This window comes from Nothoprocta perdicaria, unplaced genomic scaffold, assembly GCF_003342845.1.
Source record: "Nothoprocta perdicaria isolate Ctin4 unplaced genomic scaffold, notPer1 scaffold_275, whole genome shotgun sequence".
Lineage (NCBI taxonomy): Eukaryota > Metazoa > Chordata > Aves > Tinamiformes > Tinamidae > Nothoprocta > Nothoprocta perdicaria.
This window is the reverse complement of record NW_020455505.1, coordinates 515,501-538,080: the sequence shown is the minus strand read 5'-3', so window position 1 is coordinate 538,080 and position 22,580 is coordinate 515,501. Positions and strand designations below refer to the sequence as shown.

General features: G+C 45.7%; 1 long non-coding RNA gene across 1 annotated transcript; it reads right to left on the bottom strand.

The window, feature by feature from the left end:
• Positions 1–4,857: 4,857 nt before the first annotated feature.
• LOC112948755 lies at positions 4,858–19,706 on the bottom strand. Its single transcript, XR_003249692.1, has 3 exons — positions 19,587–19,706; positions 5,032–5,171; positions 4,858–4,949 (listed from the first exon to the last, which is right to left on the bottom strand). It is a non-coding gene; the product is annotated as an uncharacterized LOC112948755 (long non-coding RNA).
• Between the last annotated feature and the right edge of the window lie 2,874 nt (positions 19,707–22,580).

The window sequence follows — 22,580 nt, the reverse complement described above, 5'->3', positions numbered from 1 at the left end:
GGAAAGGAAAGGCACAGAGAGCTTTGCTGAAGATGAATCCATATCCTAAAGCGGTGCAAAACTGAGTGAAACCTATCTCAAAATCCTCAGTTCATGTGCTAGCCTCTAGACTGTATTTCCGTCCCAACAACTCTCCCCCCAAACCTACTACTTCATTCTACCCACAACAGTGTTTTAAATGTCTATGTTTGGCATTGCTATAATATATCCAATACTAAACCGGATTTATAAGAAACTCCTCTGTTTCTAACAGTAAAACTAAACACACAGCACAGGACATGAGTCATGTCCTTGTCACATCACTGGCACAACTTTGATGGGGGCATTCAGTTCCAGGACTGCTAGTGATGGAGGAGGGCAAAGCAATTAAAACACATACGAGTTTGTGAGTGCTGTGCTCACAGCTAGGAAGAGACTGGGGAGAATGAGACGAGCTATATTTGGGAAATGCCTATTACTAAGGCAAATTGGTGTCTTAATGTCTATCCAGGATCCTTGATACCAACACAGGTGACAGCCACAGAAAAGTCGAAACAACTGCGTTTTTGTTGTGTTTGTAGATGCCCCCTTTCACACTAAGGGGAGGCCAGTCTCTGGTGAGGTAAAGAGGCTATTTATTAGAGGCTATTAGGCCCAGCGTGGGACACTAACCCAAGGAGTATGGCCTGGAACAAGCTGTAAGTAGCAGGCTGGGACACCGTTGTTGCACACTCCACATCACATAGCACTGCTCATGAACTCTCTGCAGGCACCACTGGAAACCTCTGGGAGAGCAACAGCTGGACTTTAAGAAACTGCTCCTCTGCTCCACAGATGTGCCAGCAGGAGGAGACACTAAGCACTTTGAAGCCCCCAGAACTACCCTTGACATAATTTTGAGGGGATGGAGAGAGCCCAGAGTTGCTAACAGCAGCTGAATTGCAGATTGCCAAACACTGTTCAGCACTGGTTGTGCTCCACAGTTCATGCAAAACTTCAGTGAGCGAGATCTCCTACTTCCTTGCAACTTAACGTCTTGTCAGAGCCTCCTATACTGCATTAGCTCCACTCCTTCACCCAGGGAGAGAAGAGTAGCAACCTCCCTTGTCAGTGCAGGGGTGCCAGGGCTCAGGCACCCTGATGTCTGCTCAGCGAGATACATCACCCTCATGGGAGCAGGCATGCTGCACAGGGGCCCTGCATGGGTATTTGCACGTAAAGGCTCTACCCCCTATTACCCAGTGCTGGAGGAAACGGATGAAGTTTGCTACAGAAGGCTGTATGAGCACAATAATCATTACATACATGTGATCTTAAGCTCCAGGCACAGCCAAGGAGCATTTGAAAAGGGCCTGCATTCTAGGGCTAAAAGAGGAGATGCATATATTTGTGTTTTTTCCCTCCTTAGGGCTGTTAAACTAGAGTTAGAAACCTGCAGGTTTGCATTTGAAGAAGACTTCTCATTCTGCCTCTCCACAAATGCGTGTAATGGACAAGCTGCCCGATGAGCTCTCAGCAGGGCCCAGGCTCATCTGCCGGTTTTGTCAGAGGTGCAGAGACTTGCACACTTCCCTGTCATGAGATATAAATATAAGCAGTATTTTAATATGTAATGTGCCATTAGTCATTGTCAGCCTGTGCAATTTAAAACAATATTTATTCTATTGACATAAGTTATTTTGCACCTACTTGCTGAGAATTTGCTTTGCATGGATCCGTGTGCTTTAGCAATTGGGAGATTGATTATAGTTATTACTTTAATAGTTAGAAAAAATGAATTTTATAACAAATAGTGTGTTCAAGCTTCATGTTGACTCACTGCATGTGTTCATTCACAGTCGTTATAAGTCAAGCTGTGCATTTGGTGTGAAAGCATCTAGCTCAGCTCCGCCAGAGCCTCTAGGCAGAAAGGGCAAACCTGCCGCAGAGCAGTGCGTGTACCTCGCCTTCCACTCATCGCAGCAAAGGCAAAATAGACAGAAAACAAGAGTCAACTAACATGTGTCCTATCTAGAAGAAATCATTTTTCAGAGCTCTGTTAATACAACTGAACTATGAAATGAAACATGGTTTCAAATTTTAAAATGCAGTGATTCATTTTTAAAAAGATGAAACAAAGCACTTACCTTTTTATACTGCATTGTGAGCTAAAATGGATGGAATTTACATGAAAATATTTTGGAAACGCATGTATCTCCACTGCAGGCTTCATTAAGGAAAAGATTTGACCAAAGCTTTCCACCAGTTAATGTCTGCATCTCTCTGTGCCTCAAGTCTATATCTGCAACATTTGGGTAGTTTTTCTTTTCTCTGCCTTATCCACTTGGCTTCTGAAGTTTGCAGGGTTGGGACTGTCTCAACCTGCTTTGAACCTGTGTGTAGACAGGAAACCTTTGCCAGGAAACACTTTTTCATTACGCTTTTGGACATGGATCATGATGAAAAGCTATTCCCCTGCCTCAGAAGGCTGCTAACTTTCCCCCCCCAGCAGTGGAGGAGAAGTGAGTGGTAAGGCTTCACCCAGTGCAGGGAGCAAGTGATGGATTGGAGGATATAGAGTTTGTTAGCAGCCCCTTTGAGGGAGGATTTGCAGATCTGGATACTGAAAATAAACCAGCCAAATATTTACTGCATTCATGACGGACCTACTGAAGTCTGCAGAAATAACGCATTTAGCATCCTCGCTGGGGGCTCTACCGCGCTGCTCCGTTTCTCTCTCATCAATAATAGAGGATCTGCTCAGCCTCTGCTGCTCAGCTCAGACCCAGCAGAGTCAGTGAAGGCTTTTTCCAGCTTTTTGTTTCCATAGCCATTACAAAACACACAGCAGCACAGCCAAATCCCATTGCAGCCTGAACTCACCACTCGGAAATCCAATTCTCATGGAAATGAAATGGCTCACCTCAAGTCTCCAGGCCACTGTTTGCATGATGAAGAATAAACAACTCTGGATGGCTATGAAGGCACCGCTGACTCTGCTAGGTGTCCCTGCTTTTCTAAATGCTTTGCTGAGGATGTCTGCTTTATCTATACGCTGCATTCCCCACTTCTTATCAGTGTCAGCATGGTTACCATCCTGGCAGTCACTACTCAGGGACTGCAGTGAGCTCCAGGCTTATTTTCCTCTCTGTTCACATCAGTCATTCCTTCGTGTTCAAGTAGAATTTTTGCCCAGGACAGTTTTAGAAGCGAGCTGCCAGGGAACAGCAGGTTGAGCTGGCACAGACATGGCACGATGCTCCTGCTGAGTGGCAAGTGCTGGTGGACACTCATCTGCTGCTCACTGAGCAGCATGACCCACCACACCCCCAAACTCAATCTGCCTTACAGGATGGTACAAGGCACCAGCATCAGCAGCCTCCTCCTGCTCTCCTATTGGAGCTGCTTCTTGCTTTCCTCTGCATCAACAGAGTATTTGTGCTATTCTCACTTTTTTTTTTTTTTTTTTTTTTTTTTTTAAACACTCAGGTCTGTATCTGGGGAGGTAAAAGAAATTAGCATAGAGTTGGAGAAAGCAACAAAAGTCGTGCCAGACTCATTACTTCTTAAACCACATGAGCGGTGCCAAGTGGCTAATCCAGCCCAGCGGTATACTTGCTGCGACAAGCAAGCCCTGCATTGTTCTCTCTAAATGTCACCCAAATCTGTCAAAACAGGTCTAAATACAATTAAGGAGCATTGTATAGGAAGTGGATTGGGGCATTTGCATCCAGCTATTAACCTGAAGCATGCACTGCTGTGGCAGGACTCAAGGGTCCAAACATTGACCAAAATAGCAGTAATACAGAATGGTGCTGGATTTTGCTTTGTATTTGACTACTTTCCCTAGCTTGAAATTGTAGCTCATTACCCTAATTGCACGTTCTTGGGTCCTTCCATGGGGTGCATGGAGAGCAAAAAACAGCTTGCAGAACAAAAAGCACTGTTGAAACACAGTACACTTTAACTGCTACTCCCCATGGGGATGTGGCTGTTTCCTATGCATTTCTTCTGTTTAAACATCTAGAATACCTTTTGAGGATCTGTAATAAAACCAGGTGTTGGGAATAAGACAAGTCAGACATTCTTGCACACTTTAGAAAGCAACACGTATCCCTCAATTCTGGCTTCCTAAGCAGGGTCCCCGTCAGCTGCTGCAAGGACAATAACACCCTTGAGCTTCAAGCAGCCAAGAAGATTTGGGGATGCATGGAAAGCTGCATTGCCCGATGCTTCCCCATTCCTCAGCTCCTTGCAGCAGCCCTCTTGCACCTCTGCCAGCCTCTCCCAGCAGTGGGCTAGACTCTTTGCCAGCACTAATTCCTGCCTGGCACCTCTTTGCTGCAGCTCTGTGGGGCTGGGCTGCACACTGTGCAGGCTTCCGCAGTCCCCACGATGCAGCCTGCTCTCCACGCTGCCTTATCACAGGTTTTGCAGTTTAAAATCCCTCTCTGCCAAGCCTCTGCTGTCACTTTGATGTTGCAAGTTTACATTGTGTCCTTGTCATAGATAAAATGCTTTCTTCTGTTTCTTTCTCTTTCTCTCCCTCTTTCTTGTTCCCAGTTCCCTTTCTGCTCTGCTGCTTTGTCCTGTAATTGCTCTTCTGTCTCTAAGGAAAGGAAAATTCTTTCCGATTTCATCACCTTATTTTTCTCTGCATAAATGATAAATTCTTCTACTAATCCATCTGTTTTTCAACAGTGTGGCTGGGTACAGCATGAATATAACCACCTACATAAACTGCATGTCAAATTACAAATGTCCTCACAACCCATTCTCCGGGATACTTGCAGTACTAATACACCCGTTTGCATTACCTACACAGCCATCTCTGAGGTTAAGCCTTTGAGACCTTTTCCAGAGCAATCCCATCAGATGGAAACAGCTGTAAAATGCAGAAGCAGCTGCTAAGCAGGCCCTCCACTCCAGGATGAAAACTGCTTTCAAAGTCAGGATAATTTTCCTAGTGCTTTCCGAGAAGTGGGAGTTTTCTGAAAAAAAAAAAAAAAGAAGAAGAAGAAAAAAACAGTGCAGTGGGAGAGGAGGACTCACTCCTAGCTGCTACAGCACTACCTGTCAATCCAGGTTTCAGGTCCTGGCCCGGGGTCATCAGATATCTGAGGGATGGCAGGCAGCTGTCATCCTGTCCTTCAGTTTCCCTTTGCAGAAGGTTATTCAACATTTCTCCAGCAACAATCCAGTCACAGCAATTTCTGTAATAACAATATTTTTGCAGCAGGAATTGTATTACAATAGAATCACTGTTATTAGAGCTGTTATTATCCCACCATCATGAGCATGATAAAGCTGTGCTTATTACACAAGCAGTAAACTCAGGCTGTGGACAGTTTAGCATGAGAAACCAAAACTAAATCTGCCCTTTGGGGACTGGAATTCTCTCTCTCCTCTTCTTTTTCTTTTTTGCATTGCTGTTAACAAGCAGAAAGAAATCGCTATTGCTGATTGTCATCTCCTGACTGATACCAAAATCGTGCAGAGCTTCATCAAAGCATGTGGATGAGGGGAAGAATACAAACTAGGTGCTAAGAGCAGAGACCACTAGACTGTGTGGCAGGATATCCTGCCTCAGGGGAAATGGTCTAAGAACACGACAAGCGCAGAGCAAGACTTTTGCCACCTTCTCCCCTCCTTCTGTTGCTCATGTCCAGGTCGTATTTTCACGATAAACTCTTGAAGGGAGTTTTGAGGCATCACAAGTTGCTTCAGTCCTCTGATTTTTCTCAACTTGTCTAGGGGTTTCTTGCACCTGCACTGGCAGCCCGAGCAGGGGATCATGCAGCAGCTGCAATCCTTAGGCATGTGTTAGGGAGACTGTCAGGGCACAAAGCTGAAAGCCTGCCTCTGCCCCACTCCCCATCTCTCCCCTAGTTCCTTTATGCTCGTGCTCTAAAGGATACAGAAAGCTAAAACTAAAGCATGGTGTGAGGCAACACAGGGGGAATCAACAGCCTTTGCCCGAATCCCCACTTCAGTAGAAAGGAGGTCAGTGGAAGGCAGAATTTGAGGCTTTGCCTTGCCAGGAGCCTTCCTCACACAGAGGAAGACGCTTGGTTCCAGCACTGCTGCAGGGTTCAGCCAAGGACATGTGCTTTGTCCGTGCAGATTAGCTGCCTCCGGCGCCCACCCCCTGGGCCCACATCCAGCCCCAGCCCAGGGACAAACCACCAGCTGCAGCCAGCGCAAACACAGCCCTCCTCTCAGCCCAGGACCTGGCTGGGCCCTCGCCTGCGTCTCTGCCATGACTGCACACACTGTTATTAACACTGAGGCGGTTGCACCCTGCTACAGTCCTGGCCAGGGATGCAAAAGTTAGCTGGAACCCTCTGCTCAAATTCCCCTCAGCATTTTGGTTGCTCCCTACATTAACCCCTTCTTCACCATGTCTCATGGCTGAGGTACCTGACTGAAAATACAAGTCAAGCAAGCTTGCCACTTTGCATCACAGCCAGCTTGAAAAGAAGGTCTTCAGCCTCTAAGGATCCATTCTCTGCCTATCTTCTGAAAGGGAGTTCTGCAGATTGGTGGTCTGCAATAATTTCTGTGGTGAAAAGCGAAATGGCAGAAATGGTTTTGGCTCACTAAACACAATAGAGCTTAAAAAAACAGGCTATGCTCACACACTTTTAGGAAATCAGAGGAAAACTAGCAGATTTTCTGCTGCATCCAGTTGTAGTGCAAGGGGTATATTTATGGCCAGGTTATCCAGGCTATAGAAAACAAGCTATAGAAAACAAGAGAAAACCTGACAGTCCATTAAATCCAGAAGTGGTGTGGGGGGTGGGAGTGAAACTCCTAAATGCCTGCAGCACTAAGAGTAGGAGGTAAAGAGGTAATCACCAACCAGGGCTAACAGCATTTTTTTTTTTCCTTTTTTTTTTTTTTTTTTTTTTGCTTTATAAAAACAAAAATTGAGGGGAGAAGAGAAGCTGAATCTCCTTCCAATTGACATTTTATTATTTTATGTAGTACTGTGGATGGAGGTAACACTTAACAGACATATAAAGTGACAATCACCGCCATTAATAAATAACTAACATTGATAAGCTTTGACAGCTATCAGGATAGCAAAGGTCTACAAATTATCATTGCTTCTAACATTAGTTAACTTACATGCGAATAAATGGGCAGTGTACTTGGGCTTCAGAGTCAAATTTATTTCCTATTTCAGGCCTGTGCTGAATGGCAGCTCCATTTCTCATCCATTCGGTCTAATGTGTTGAACTTTCAGAAATAGTTTCCTCTTGGGACATCAGACCCAAACCACCCTCATCTCAGGAAAGGACCCACAGATGGTACCACACATTTTGCAAAGCAAATGGCCCCCAACAGCCATACCTTAGCCCTTGTTCAACAAGTTGGCTTGCCTATCACCAACCGTAGCTATCTTGCATTTTGCTGCAATAACACATGGCAATCAGAGCTTCCAGTCACAATTTTTCCTTCTGATAACAATAGATAAATAAAACACTATAATAATCATCTATTCGCTCAGATACTGCAGGAGTGAGTAGCAAAGAGAGTCTATAAACAAATCAATCTAGAGTTTTTTGTCTTTACAGCTTCTTAAGTGCCTTTACCTTCAAGATTAGTAACATGTGGTTTTGATTCAAATCCAGGCATCTGCTACCTTTTACTGATTTTTAATCAGCCTGGGCTGTGGAGAGAAGCAGAGCAGCCTCTCTGCAAAAACAAAGTTGCCGCATTTCCTTGTCATCTCCAGACAGTTTTTTGTTTGCATATGAGCACCCATTGTCAGGAATGACGTTTAGTGAGAGTTTTTTAAGTGCTCCTTGTTATTGACTTTCTCTGTCTTGAAGAGAAAATTTCTCAGATGCCAGAAATCTGCACCAGAGGCTGCCAAATTTGTCAGACCTAGCAGTTCCTCTTAACTCAAACTTTGGGGAAAAAATAGGTAAACTGATTTTTTTTTTTTTTTTTTTTTGGGGGGGGGGAGTTATTCTTTATTGCAGGTTAAATTTTACAGCTTAGGGTATTCTTCATTTTGGGCATGAAATGAATGGTAACTTTTTTAATGGACATTAGTGATTATCCATCTTCATTCATTCATTTCACAATTCCCCATCTCATTAAAATTGCTGATTTTTTCTTCTTTTTAGAAAGCATATCAACAAATTAGTTTACCCTCTAGCAGCCCTGGGCTGAATATTTTTAAGGAGAGAAGCTAAAAAGGTGGCACTGGTCCTCTCCCGTCTTTCCTCCCTGCAGAGGCAGGAAGCCACGGGCTTCCCAAGGAAGAGTCATGCTCACCACCTTTGTGATGAGTTTGTACCCTGGGCACCTGGATCACGCAGGGCTTCCTTGCCATCCTGCACTCTGCCATCACTCTGCACAGGTATATGTGCTTACCTCTCGCACTAAAGTGGTCACACTGAGCTGGCCAGCCTCATGCATTCACCTCTAAGGAGGTGGTTAAAATGAACTGGAAGGTTGTTTAAAAAAAAAAAAAACTAGAGCATGAGCTTAGCTGCTGGTGCTGTGCAAAGGTGGGAGATGCTAGGGAAAGGGAATTGTTAGTCTGATGAAAAGCTTGCTCAAAATCACACAGGGCTTTGCAGCAAGGAATTAATGTTTTGGAACACAACATTATTGGATTGATTTTAAATAGATGTTTCCCTTCGTTTTGGTAATAAAGCAAGTGGTGCTGAGAAAGCCAGGGGAGATGATCTAAGCCTTGCCTGCTTATTGCTTTGGAAGTATCTTTAAATATTTCTCTCCCACAGCCAGTGTTGGAATGTGAGTGGCAAATGACAGGCAGAAGAAAGCAGATGAATAACTATTTATGCATGAAGATGAAATGCATGGTAGTTATTTTGAGGACAAATGTATTTTGACAGGTATCTATTTTCATTCTGTTGATAAAATACACTTTGGCAAGTAAACTTTCTTGTGTTCTGGAGTTGAGCTTTTTTTTTTTTTAAATAAACTTTGCAATCTTTCTCTGGGGATGAAAAGAAATAAAGTTCATTTGTCAAACATCACAATACAATTTAATATCTTCACAGAAATGTTTCAAAGAATTTAAACATCCAGGAACTATTTATTCAGCACAAACTCTAAAATTAAAAGGGAACGATGGTGAGGTGAAAACGTAAGGAAAAAGATCAAACCATAACCTGCCACTGAGTGAGGACTCACAACTTTGCATCCAAAGCAAAAGCACACAAAAACAGGGCTTTCCCTGCTGCTGCCAGTGTCAAACCAAGAATCAGTTCTCAGTTCCATCTCTGACCTTATGCAGAGACTATCAGCATCACTCTTCCTTATCTGCTTTCCTTTGTGAGCTGAGGGAAACACTCCTCACATGCTAATATGTGGAGAAATACCCCACTGTTTTGACAGACCATGAACCATTTCCCAATTCTGATCTTAAAAAAAGAAAGAAAATGACCACAACTATCTACACATGCACAGGACCACACTTCAGACCTCACCTTTACTAATCAGTGAAAGCAGCAGATAGTCAAATAAAAAGGCTTCAGGCTTCTCTTGAAAGAAGGGAGGTAGAAGGACAGGATCATGATGATTTATGCTTTGTAACAGGCTACTGTAAGGCACTCTGATACCCAGCTAATGGTCTCCAGTAAAGCCCACTGGGCAGCACTGGGCACATTAGGCTACAAGCAGAGCCCCTGGGTGCTGCCAGGTCTGCAGCACCTGCAGAGAGGGAAAAGATCATTTCCAGGCTTGGAAGAAAATCCAAACTTTTGTATTGTGAGCAAATACCAACACGGTATTTGCTCACAAGAAAAAAGAAAAAAAATCTTGCTTCATTTCCAGAATGCTTGCTCTGAGCATTGAGCTAATCTGCGTTCACTGAATGGTGCAAATCTTATTCCTGTGGTATCAATAACTGATTATCTTGATCCCAGCAACACAAATGTCTCAGACTCCATTTCAATCTCTGCTTAATACATCTCTGCTGTGATTATTTCACTGATAATACATTGGAATTTCATGGCTTTTTAAGCAAGACAAGGCAGTGTGGATGGATTTACTGCCAGTGAAATACTGGCAAAGGAAAGTTCAATTTAGTGAGCAAGGCTGCAGGCTGCTGGTCTGGAACTGCATGGAAGACTGATCACCTAGGAAACAATTTTTACTCAAAGTTAATAAAAAGTTATGGTTGCAATAAAAGTTAATGACTAAATATCATCTGCAATAAAAAAAAATGGCAAGGGAAAGCAACGGAGAACTCTGTTTTGGGGAAGGAAACTCAAAACTCATCTCTACCCCAACAGCATTTCAAAGGAACACCAGCTGTTTGTCTTATATTGGCTTGAGAGCAAACCCCTGAACCTGCAGACTCCCAAGCCCTTTTCTGCAGAGGCTGCTCTCGCTATCCTATCTATCTGTCCCCAGACAGAGGAAAAAGACACAGACAGGAGCCCCTTATCAGAAGCTGCCTAGCTGGTGAAATACAGGGCTAAACCAATCTCGCTCACTAGCACTTGCCTCAGCCACAGAGCTTCAGGAGGTTTGGGAACCCCTCGAAAAGGCCGTGGCTGGAAAAACCACTTCTCGCTGCAGCACGTCCACACTGCTGACAAACATGTTGCTCACTTCACCCACGTACCCCTGAAACACTCCAGATGGACAGCCAGTCACTCCTGCTCCTCAGGAATGATCCAGATTATTCTCCCCTTCTGGGTTTAATGCTTAATCCCAAACATTTATCATATTCCCCTCCAAGCCTCCTACTCCTGTGCCTGTTCCTTCCTCCAGAAGGCTGTTTTTTTTTTTTTTTTTCTCCTTTAAAATCATCCTACAGTTCTGTTCCACACTGGCATCTCCAGCTGGCACCTTCTGCTTGGCCATGCTGCAGACCATGTATTCCTCCAAGAGGAAGGATGAATTCTCCAAGGGGAGCGTCTGCCCATGCTGGCACAGAGGGAAAGGATGACAAGCTCTAAATCATGATGCTGCCCAGGCACAGGCTAGCCAGGACAGGCAAAGGGCTGTGGTGGGGAGAAATCTCTCCCTCAAGTCATTAAGGGAGGGTTCACATGAACAAGTGCCTGGCCAAGCCAGCAGCCAAGGAGACCAGGAGAGAGATGTGCTGGAGCAGCCGCCTGGGGCTTAGTGCTCCATGCTGTTCAGAGAGACCTCACGCTCTTCCCTGATTTTCTACCATTTCCAGTTGCCCCGACCCTGCAGAAGCAGCCAGTCTGAGGCAAGAAGGTGACTCTGCCCCGTGCCAGGGGACGGCCTTGGCCTGCCAGTTCCCGCAGCCCTCAGCCCCAGCAAGTGCCCAGCCTCTTCCTTACCACGGAGGAGAGGTCTGGTACAAGGCGCTGCGCAGAAGTTGCCATGGCTACGGCACAGTGTTGCCTAGCAACCAGCTAAGCTCCATTTTCTCCTTCCTAAATCTCTTCCCTCCAGTATTCATCCAAACGAGGCTCCAGCCCCATTATAAACACACAGCAGAGAGCGTCTACCTATTGATTTTAGAGCAAGACCGCCTCCCTGCCAGCAGCACAGCAGCACTAGGCATTCCGGGAGGCAAGGGGGAAGCAGCTCCACACCCCAGGAGTGGCCATGGGGCTGTCCTGTGCTCAGTACCATCGCCCAGCAGCTGCAACCCCGCAGCCATACTTCTGCCAATGCAGACCAGGGAGCCCACATGGGCAGACCAGGGCCAAATCCTAGTCCCAGCACCACCTCCGCACCTCCTAACACATGTCCTTACCGCACTCCTGGGGCTCAGGAGCTTGCTTTGCGCTTTTACAGCCCATGCACAGCCGCTGCCAGGGAGCAGGTCCTCAGTGAGGCAGTGCCCATGGTCTCAACAGGAGAGAAGAGAAAAAAAAAAAAAAAAAAAAAAGAGGCATCCAACAGATCCCTCCAAACCCAAGAACTATTCCTCATGCCTTTCAGGGCTGGAGAGTTTTTCTGTATTACCATTTCTGGCAAAGAAAACATCCGTTCTTCTTCTGGTCCAGGAGAAATCTGGCAAGCATGACTGATAAGCAGGAAAACAGTTCAGACTTCACTGTGCCAGGAGAGAAAACTGTTTTCTCACTAGGCCTTGTGCCCATACCCTTGCTTGCTCAGACGCAGCACACATCTACACAGCAACACACATACCAGCCACACATGTTTGAGTGGCCTTGCACCCACACACCACCTGACACCATACATTCCTACTCTTTCACATGTCCCAGGCTCCCCCGGGACATCTGTCACTCATGGTATGCACACACAGGCCTCCTGCCACTCGTGCCAACACGTGCATTCGTGCTCATCCTTCCCCACAAGACTGAGAGCTCCGACACCTTGCCCTTGCCAGGTGACATGACTGATCCAGGAGCATGCTACTGAGGCGCCAGGCAGCCGAACTGGCTCTGCTTTTCCTTCTTTATCTGCTGGTGCAGGGACTGAGGCTCCAGCCTCCTGTCATTCGTGCCTCGTCCATGAGCCCACGTGGCATGCTCCTGCAAGCCCTCAGTCACTTGTGACGGGCACCACGACCAGTTTCGCTGCACCTAAGTAGTCAGAGGAGCTGGATGAGTTTTTGCCATTATCCCTCCACTGTGCCTATAGCATATCCTAGTGTGCTGGGTGTTGTATAACAGGAAGGGCGTCCTAGGTGTTGCTAAAGCAATTGCAGACTGCAGAAAAAGCTGCTACCAAAGGCCCGTGTATAAATTACACTAGCATTTCTGCAGCAGGGGAAAGGTTCTTTAGAAAACTCAACCTGATTTTCTGTGCAAAGCCCAGAGCGGGGCTTGGTCCTTGGCAGCATAATCTGCTGTCTAAGCACGGGATACAATTATTACAAGATGAACTGTTAATGCAGGAGAAAGGGCTGTTCTGGGCCCAACAAGCCTAGCTCCTGCTGTTAGTTTTAATATGAATGCACCACATTGGCCTTTGTATGGTGAGAGCTCCTGACAGATCTGGTTTCTGTCCCGCTGGCCTGGCAGACAGGAAGCAAGCACATCTCGTTGGAAGCTGGCTGCGGGAGTAGCTTATGAACACAACCATCAGGCTTAGCCTCGGAGAGACGGCAAGGCAGCACCAGCCGCCACGCGTGCTCTTCCTCTGCTTAAGTGCAGTGCCACCACTGTGTTTGAACACTTTCTGCAGAGAAAAGGCTCTGTCATGCAGGATGCGCAGGACAGAGCAGGGAGGTGGATGCTGCTTTTCCAAGCTGCAGATCTAAACACAAGTCCTAGCCTGCAGTACTGCTAATGTGCCTTTACTGATCAACTGCTTGGGTATTTGATGGCAGCAGAGATCAGCTTCAGGGTAGTTTCAGCATGCAGATCATGTCCCATATTTTAAAACAAAAACAAGTACACATATAAGGCACAAGCAGGTGGCAAGGAATCTTGCATTAAATAATCTTGTATTAAATAGTTATTTGGAAACAAGTCAATCTCCTGGGATTAGAGTTACTCCATCTAATATGAGGAGTTTATCTGTAATTTTCCATCCTCACAGGGAGTGAACTGCATTAAGGCTGAGACACAGCTATTGTTTAGAGCTTCCAGTTCCCCATCTTCACATTAAATCACAGCCTCCAGGATTCAGCAGTGCTTATATCTCATGATGACACAGATTAGTTGAGATTTTGAGCAATGCACAAAGCCCTGTGATTAAGTTAGAGCCCTTGGATGTGCTTGGATTCAGGGGGCTATCACAAGGCTCCAGCCAAGCAGAGCCACTTGAGTAAAGTAAACAAAGAACCATGCAATTGTTATAGCACGCTGCAGAAGCAGCAGAAAAGGGCATAAAAAAAAAGTTTTTTCGGAGGGCAATACTCCAGCATGAGCAGCTCAGCACCAGTACTGCTTAAAGAGCAGTTAGTGTCTCTTTGGAGAGAAATTTAGGAGTTCATTTTTAAAGGACTACCTTTGGTGCTTGCAGCAGGGGAGCACAGAGGGTCTTGCAGGAGAAGAGGCTGCAGCTCACACAGGGAGCCCTCCCTAGGAAAGCTGCCTGAGGTGCTGATAGGTGGTGATGGAAACAAGAGCCTCGGTCTGGGAGTTGCCCTTTGTTTAAAAATAAATAAATAAGCCTGGGGCAGCAGGGAGGGGAAAGCAAGTGCCTTTTCCTTGGCACACTGCCTCTTCTGCAATGCCTCTGCAGACCCAACCGCTCACGCTCCAAATGCCACCTAAGCCCTCCTTCAACAAGGGGCATGCAGGAGAGGAGGATTTCCTCAGGCACTGCAGCTCTCTGTGCTAAGCTCTGACAATAAGCCTACATGCTTTAGTGTTCAGACAGCAAATACTGGGAAGCAGAAAAGTTCACCTTATAAAAGTAATACCGGAATTTCCCAACTTCCCCTTAATCACTAAAGAGAAAGATGAGATTTGAGGAAGTTATGCTGTAGGTTCTCACTTTCTCCTGCCCTGTTTATCCCACTGAGGCACTATAAAATCAATTTTTCTTTCAGCACAGCAAAATCCTTCTCTTCCTTGCTTGTTCTTCCTCCCTTTCTTGCATGAAATTCCTCATTTAAATATCTAAAGTGAAATGCTTTTAAGGGAGGCAACTGCAAAGTGCAACCTCAGCTCAAGAAGAAGTTCCCAGTAGCTTTCCTCACCACCAAATAATTTTCCTGGCAAATGCCTGAGAAGAGGGGTATCACCTTATCTTTTGCCCAAGATCAGCACACACATGGCTCTGGTATTAACACATATCCCCACCTCACAACTTTACGTGAATTAGTTGTTTTTAAAGAGGGAACAAAAAGATCAGGAGTCTAATTTCCAGTTAAATCAGAAACAGTCTAAGTAGCTGGGAGCTGTCTTGCATTTTCCACATAATGCTTGTATATTTACTTCAATCGGGAAAGCAGAGAAACTTTTTAAATGAAAATCCTTTTTTGATCAAACTCAACTTGCACTTTATCTCAAATTTTCTGGGAGCTCAAAAGAGGAATGGAAGGAGTTCAAGGCACTTTCTGACAGTCTCCAAGATCAGAAAAACATAGTGAGAAAAAGAAAATATCTTCATAATGCATAAATGCTGCTTAAGTTCAAATTTCTGTCACCTAAGTGACCAGCCGAACTTTGGAGTCTCTTACAGTATTTCAGAGAGGAGATAAAAACAGCAGAGCTCAGATATTCCTTTAACACACTCTTTGCCCATACAGACCAGCTAAAATCCTCTTGGAGCACAGTAGGGGCCAAATGGAGAGTGTTTCCCTTGCTCTGGCCTGCACAGCTGCAAGCATTCAAGCCAAGTCTTTCACCAAGCTTCCTCCACGCTGTCACAATACCTGCCCTCATAGTGGGTCGTTTCTGACCACCTTGCTATCTCAGGACTCCCTTTCCCTGCTCCTCATGGTGAGCTACCTGCTCCTTGCAACTTTCCTGCCTGAAACACGACTTGCAGTGGAAGGAAGCCACAAGCAACATGCTGGCATGCAGGGATTCCCCTTCACCACCATCACCCTGCCTGGCTTCCCTACGCTATTTTTAGCCTCCCCTGACTCTTCCGCTGGGATAAATTCAAGACAGCTTTTCTCAGCCTCCTGCCACTAGAGATCACACCCGCCTCTGACACACATACGCTCAGGGCTCTGCAGGAGAGACACGCATTTGGATTGCAGCGTGACACCTGCCTGCAGTCATCCCCTTGCATTTCTCCAGGTCACTGATAGCTCACTCGAAAACTGTCATTCATTGGGGCAGCTTCATTCCTGTTTGGTGGTGGGAAACAGAGCCAGGTGTTTCTGCATACAGTCTGTAAATTAAGCTTTCCTTTTACTATATAGGAAAACTGGATCTGACGCAGCTGCCAGTGAATAGCAGAGGTCTAGTTTACCAGGCAGTAGAAAAGAGACCCTGGCAGCAAGACCCAGTGCGCCCGATTGAAAACCCATTGTATTTCAGGGAACCTTATTCTGGAGCAAAGCAGGACTTCAGGGGGAAGGATACAAGACAACTGTCACATACAATCTCAGCTTAATTTCATGTACCAAGTGTGGTACCTTCTTACAGCAAATGGGCTCTGAGCACTGCCAGCTCTGCCAAAAGCATTTTAACTCTCAATTCCTCACTTTGCTGCCCAGATTTTGTTTGCAGGCTTTGGTTGGTTAGCTCTCACTGTTGGTTTCTCATGGTGAACAGCAAAGCAGCAAAGTATTTCCAGTGACAAGTGCCACTGCCAGGCAACACTACCACGCACAATCAAGCTGATTAATCAGGCTGTGGGAGTAAGACAAGTTATTGCTGCATAAACCTGTTGGAAATCACTGGAGCACTTGACTAACCCTTTCATTTTCATCAACAGCCGTTTCTCTTCCCTTCAGAAGCTATGCCAGGGTTTTGCTCTGGTGGAAACCCTCCTCACTGCGAGTGAAGGGACATTGATGGGAAAGCAAAACAAGTGACAATCATCATTAGGTGGCACTATCCTCTTATCCCTCTGCATCCACCATGACATCTGTCATTATCAGTGTTGCATCAGCAACATCAATACCATCGGGGAGATGGATGCAGAGCTGTCACGTACCCCAGGGCAATAGCTCATCCCTGCTGTCTCTGTAGTACTCCAGCCTGACCACCGCACATGAAAGGGCATGTTATCTCATTGCTGGCCTTTCCCACTGATTTATTAATCCACTATCAGGCTCTATTTTTTGTTGTTTTTTTTAACTATTCTTTTGTCCCAGTTGCACAAATTCAGTAGTTTGTGCATTTCCCTTTGAGACCATCACGAATTAGCAGCTCAAGCTGCATTACAAGTAGCTGGACTATTGGGGTACTGCAACATTTGGCATACATTCAATGCACCTATCCAAACACTGAATTTCAATTCCAATTACAGCAGAAAGACAAAATATTCTGTATACATCTGTCTACATTTTGCAAGCAAGTTTCTGATCATGCCTTATCTCACTTTGCGCAAAATAATCCAACAGCTCAGCTAGCTTAAAAACACCTTTAATAACTGTAACCCAGGGCAAAAGATGTTCTGTTCAGGCACACTGCTGTCTAGTTCTAATTTTCCCCCACTCCCATCTCAAGACCATCTCAAAATTTTATGCCAAATCAACAACAACACAAGAGGTTGTGCGACCTTGATTGACAGCTGTATTATGCAGGCTAAGCTCCAAATAGGACATTTCCTCTGATTGTATAAAAGCTTAATATTAATACATCAGCTATAGCATGAAGTAGCATAACAACTTCTCAACATAAAGCATGTGCAACAAATACACCCGCATTTTCGCTTTCCTTCTCCTTTCAGTGGGTGCCACAGAGGACCAGCAGGACAACATCGCTGTGCAGCTGTTACACACGTGGATCTCAGCAGTGATTGCATTTTCTATTTCAGCCTGACGCTCAGCTAACACAGGATGCACTTTAAAGGAGAAATGATGGCCCTGTGACTAATACACTAAAATAACACAGGGGTACACAAGAGATCCTGCTTCATTTCTAGCTTCACTAGAAGCTCCTTTAAGTTCTCTATACCACATTTCTCAGAGAACATAATATTCTTTCTCCCCATCTCTGCACATCTTAGCATGGTTAATCTGTAAACTCCTCAGAGCATGGACCATCCCTCATTAGCTGTCTATGACTGCCAGCATGAACTCCTGAGCTCAGATGATGGCTCCGGATACACCCACAGTGCCACTGAAGATCACACTGATAACTTTGCAAGGAAGCAGCAAACCAGGCTTTCGAGAATGAACAGCTGTAGTAAGGGCACAGCACCTTTTGTCTTTTTAATCACAACCAATGAAATCCAAAACATTTGTAATTCAGAACACAATTAAGACAGTCTTCATTCTCCTTGAATGGCGCAGAAATAACCCAGGGTGCCAGTTTAGGGATGGAGGCGGAGCAACTGCTATCACCTGGGGCAGGCCCAGCCTCCAAGACACAGCTACTAGGACAAAACTTCAGCCAAACATGAGACACACAGACAAACTGTGCTTCCACCCTCACTCTGCAAATACCAACCCATTTTGCTCAGTGGCAAATTGTAATCCCTGGCGACCCTCCTCAGAGAGCACTAATGTGACATTTTTGCTTCCTTTTCTTGTTATTTACACAGAAATATCACATAAGGAAACTCCCTGGTGTTTCCGTTTCAAATCTTCTCCTTCTCCTGAGGCCCAGAGAAGCTGTACTATGTTAGTCTTTGCAGGGACAAGAGAGGAAACAGCACTCACTGCACTCACAAAGCTCAGTCCAAGCTCCTCAGTCCTGCCCTGATCAACACCCGCCTCAAGCAGGAGCACTGGGGCCTGACTCCATCCAGGACAGACTTCCATGAAAGAAGGGGCAGGAAGCCTTCTACTTTCTGTCCCCTTGCCTCCCCCATTCTCTGTGAAGAGACTCAGGTCTGAGCCTCAAGCTCGTACATACAGCATAGTACTCGCTCACCGAGCTGCCAGCACCACCAGCGAGCTGCCCAGAGCCTTCAGGGCAACTAGGGCATCCTGAAGCAGAGCCCTTTACCTCATCTTGAATACCGTGACCTGTGGCATTAACTCCCCTGCACCAATAGCTCCGGCTTTGTGCCAGAGCAGAGCTCATCTCCTAGCTTTGCACCCCCTATTTGCTCAATTTCGGCATTTGCTGCCCGAGAGAGGTAAGAGCCTGATCCCTGGGGCAGGGGAACACCAGGTCACAAGGCTAACTCAGCCAGAGAGCATCTCAGCCAGGAGCAGGGCCCAGCCTGGGCTCTGCAGCTGCCTGCCTGCCCATTTTGGGTGTTTCTAAGGCATCTAATGCTGTTGCACAACAGCGACTCTACAGCAAGCACAGATGTAGAACTGGGCTATTTTTAGCTGTATTGTAAGAAAAGGAGGCAACTGCTATGTCTTCATTACAGTCTCAAGAGCAATTCCCAGACATTACCCATTGTCTACATCAATTCTTTTATTAATCTGAGTGGAGCATTTAAACCAGTGAATATGTATACAGGCACTCTCAGAGTTCATGCAAGCTACAGTTTAGCTAGATCCACTTAATTACCCCCATTAATAAGCAATGAGGCTCTTAAGGGTAAAGATTTCCTTCTACTGGTGGTTTCTCTGCCTCTGAGAGGGAATGGTGTCTTTTAATTGGTAGAACCGAGGTAAAAACAGCTCCCCAAAACTGTGGATCACAGAGAAATTTGCAATGGATTGCCACAATTTGGATAGTTGTAATGCGCATTCAGACACACTTTGCTATTTCAGTTGCCCCAATTACTCCAAGGAAATGCACCTAATCAAATTAGCACATGCCTTAACATGGTCAAATTGTTATAAATGATAAACGACATCACCAGAACATTGAGGACACATACGCCAGGAACAGGGGCTCATCCAAACTGCTAACGGAGAGCAACAGGACGCATGATGGGGGTCACAGGACTGCCAGTGAAACCTCCCCAGCACCCAGGCCAGCCCTAGCACAGGCTTCTTGCAGAGCACACCTGAAGGGCACATTGCACAGGTAGCTCACCTATGCTACACATCTGCAGCAGCAAGACATAAGCAGCTCAGCAGGCATACTGCCAAGTACCATTTACATCTTCAGTTTGCTCATTTTAAAGCTTTTTGATCCTGGGATTTTGCTGCTGTTTTTCTATTCTTGAACTGGAACTCTAAATCAATAAACAGTACTAACCTGTGTAATACCATGGTTGCTGAGCAAAGCCTTACAGAGTACACAGAAACCCTGAGGCTCCATTCACCAGCAATACTGGTACCAAAACAGGACAGAGCCAGAACTCCCAGGACAACCAAGAAACAGGTCATTCTAAGCAAAGCTAGAGCTACTCTTCCTCAGCAATAAATGCAGATGCTGATGACTTGCAGGTGAGGGGAAGTTTCCTTTTGATGGTAAAGCATTTCACCTGTTTTGCAGGTTAGCCTTAGGGATAAAGTAGAAGGGGAAAAAAAATTCTCATGCTGGATCCCTCAGGATGAAAAAGGAGGTTAAAGCTATACGTGTATTTTGAAATGCAGATGCATTGATAGGAGAAGGGAAAAGCTTCTTGTGCTGCTGAGCAGAACTACATATCCAGTGCAGAGAGAAAATGACTTGCTAGCACTGACTTTCTTTCCTGCTGCTGAGATGTGTCTTTACTCCTACACATCTAGTTAAGGTCAAATCAATTGCAGATTCACTGACAGCATTGCAGATTTCCTATTTTCCCCTCCTCGCTGTAACTGATTACTTATACAGACTTACCTACTTCCTCTTTTTCTACAGGGCTTGGATGGGAACTTAGTGTCGTTGTTATTCTTTACCATCCATTAAAAGAGATTCCCCTTCCTCGCAAGTGATCAAGTCCTAACTTAAATGTCTGGAGCAAAAACCATAATAATATCCCAAGCAATTTTATCCAAAGTTGTAAAACCAGAAGACCTAATATGCAGAGTGCTACTGCAAATGTTTGTAAGAGAGATTTGGCAATAAATAAATAAATCCCATCCATTCTCCCAAAGCTGGACAGATGAGCTGTTAGAGGATTCCCGTCAGAGGGAAGTTGTCCAAATCATTTGCAAATATACATTAGCTATTCATTTTTAAACTATGGTGGTGCCAAAAAATGGTTGATCTACAGCCTCTCCACTCTCTGGAAAATGTTTTAATGTAACATGACATGCAATCCATCAAGGCGTTAGTGTAAACGATTTATGCTTCATGAGTGTTTTTGAGGCAGAGGCTTCATGAAAGTAGAAGCAAGGCTCAAATGATGTTGTAGGCTATTTAAAAATGTCCTGCTTGCCAGAGCAAGGAAAGCCTTCCCAGAGCAGAGGGTGCCAAGCGGCCTCACTCGCTGTATTGGAGGCTGTTTTAAACAGGATTGGAGAAAGCCAGATAAGCCAGAAATTAAAGGCTTGAAGTAACAGGCCCTAAATGAACACGATCTCCATCAATTTGCTCTTGCTTTACAGCCTACACCAAGGCTGTTGCTTTCCCTCATGGTGAATTATATGTAGAAAGTGTCCTCAAGCAGCAGCTGCAGACAACCTGTCACTTTATTTTCTCTCTTTCCAACTTATTAATCTCAAGTCCGTCCCTTTAAGGCTCCTGCCCAAAGCATTTGGGAAGAGTAAAAATAATAACAGCATTTCTTCTGTTCATAGTAACGTTTCAAAGCCAACTGACTTAAAATCCCTGCAGCAGAGACCTAAATTATGCACGACAGGCAGCCCTTGCAGCTCGCTTGCCAGCAGAGGTGGCAGGCAAGCAGGGCCGGGCAACCCCTGTGCCACTCAGTGGGACAACACATGAACTGGCCCCTGTGTGCCCGGCTCTCCCCTTCCCCTTCCCCTTCCCCTTCCCCTTCTCTTTAGTTGGTACTGCCAGGCTCCTGGCTTGGGAAGCAAATACGTAGGTGGCTTTTAATGCCTCGTCTCCTTCCAGTCTGAGAGCCACTCCGCACCCCTCAGGCCATCGGAACGGGCTGCATCATCCGCAGACCGTCCACGGAGCAATGAATCCAGGGAGCTGGAGACCTGCACGCTCGCCATGCCGATGAGCAGCGTTGCCATGGCAATCCCGTGGCCCTGCACACAGACACAGAGGGGCAGCGAAAACGACTGTAATTAGTTTAAGGCATTAAGAACAATTAACATTTTATTAAGTGGGGTTTAGTGGAAGAAGCATAAAGCAAACAAATCACATTTTAACCCATTAAGAAAAAAAAAAAAAAAAGAAAGAAAGAAATCTGCTCTTTGTAATGCAGATAATGCCCAGTGGAGGAAACAGTCCACAGGAAGGATAAATTGCCTTACCAAAGGTATACAAACAGCAAATCTCATTCCTCAGTGAGTAACAATTTATCGCCTGTTCATCTGAAATGAAAACTATGGCCAGTTAATCCATTTCATCCAGAACAAGTATTTTGGAAGATGAAGAGGCTGAGAGGAGTAAGTTAGCTGCAGACAAAATGCTTTGGCTTGTAGCTACAGGCTAGGATGGCTGTGGTAGGGATTTATAAAGTCTACAGAGGAGCTGGGAACCCGGACATCTCTCTGGCATGGGTGGCTGCTGAACATCAAGGTCTAGCACTGCCTCTGGATGCCCTGAAGATACCAGCAGTCTGCAAGCAGCACAAAAAGCAGCAAAGCGAGTGCCCAGTCCCACCATGGGACTGCCCAAGATGGCATTTCATCAGGTTGCTCTATAGGTGCATTAAACACAGATGTCCACATTCAGGAGACTACAGATTTATTGGGCATTGATTAAATGAAAAATCAAATAGGAGATAGGAGAAGCACAGCTGGCTGCAGCAGCCGTCCGCCAGCTCTCTCCCGGAGGGGATCTCAGCAGCCTATAATTAATATTACACAGCCCTGACAGGCGAGATAAAAGTTCTGGCCAGGCCGGGATGTAATTTAGCATCTATTTATTTTCCAGCATAATTTATTAACGTGAGCAAACATTGTGCAGGCAGATTTTCCGTTAATATGTTAAGATTTCTAGGCAGAGGGATGGGGAGCACGCGGCGCATGCTGCTGTGCCCAGGTGCCCTGACTCCTGGCACAGTCGCAGCCCAAGCAGCTTCACAGCAGAGCTGCTGACCCGAGCCCTCTTGCAGCTCCGGGGACACTACGTCTGCACTGAGCACTCTCCTGCAGCCGTGCACCCGGGCTAGGCTGCAGGTAT